Source organism: Alligator sinensis, unplaced genomic scaffold (genome assembly GCF_000455745.1).
Source record: "Alligator sinensis unplaced genomic scaffold, ASM45574v1 scaffold1667_1, whole genome shotgun sequence".
NCBI classification, from domain to species: domain Eukaryota; kingdom Metazoa; phylum Chordata; order Crocodylia; family Alligatoridae; genus Alligator; species Alligator sinensis.
This window is the reverse complement of record NW_005842504.1, coordinates 655,264-656,075: the sequence shown is the minus strand read 5'-3', so window position 1 is coordinate 656,075 and position 812 is coordinate 655,264.

The window sequence follows — 812 nt, the reverse complement described above, 5'->3', positions numbered from 1 at the left end:
CCTGGGTCACAGATGGGGCTCCTGCCCGTGCCAGTCCAGCCAGGCTGCAGCCCCATGCCCATTGTGGGTGCACAAATCTGGGGGGGCACATGCCCCCATTCCCCACACCCCTCTGCCCACCCTACACACCCACCCCCAGCTCCACACAGTGGGGGAGTGGGGCCTGGGGGCAGCAGTTCAGGAGTGAGGGGCACCTGGGGGGTGGGGGGCTGGGGGTTGGGAGTGAGAGGCTAGGGGGCTATGTTCTAATTAAACTATTTACTGGGTCAGGATTGCCCATTGAGGTTTACGAATGGGTCCTGGTACAAAAAAGGTTGAGCCCCACTGCTCCATGGGGCAGCTGCACATCGTGCACACATCATGTACAAGCGCCCCCATAGTTCAGATGTCATCGGGCACTCGGCTACTCCAACACTCAGACGACGACATCGCTGGCTCCTTGGCCTCTCCATCCACATGTTAGCACCCAAACGGGACAGGAGCGCATGACCTGCGTCACCCTGCACTATGGGACAAAGCTATCAAACTGGGCCTGCCCTTAGCCGGACCTGAGCACTCGCCCCATAAACCTGCATCGCTGCCGCCTTGAATACATCAGATGTGGAGCTGTGCCTGGCCTTGCTTGGCCATGGAGGAGCTGCTCATTTGTCGATGCTCCTCACCTGGATTTAAAGCACCCGTTGCAGAGGCAGCTCAGACGTGGTGACCGGGTTCTGCTGGGAAAGGCTGCAGAGCAGCGAGTTCGTGGCGTCTGTTCTCTGGGAACAACTGCCCCAGCAGACACGCTGTGAGCTAGGACTGGGGGATTTCAG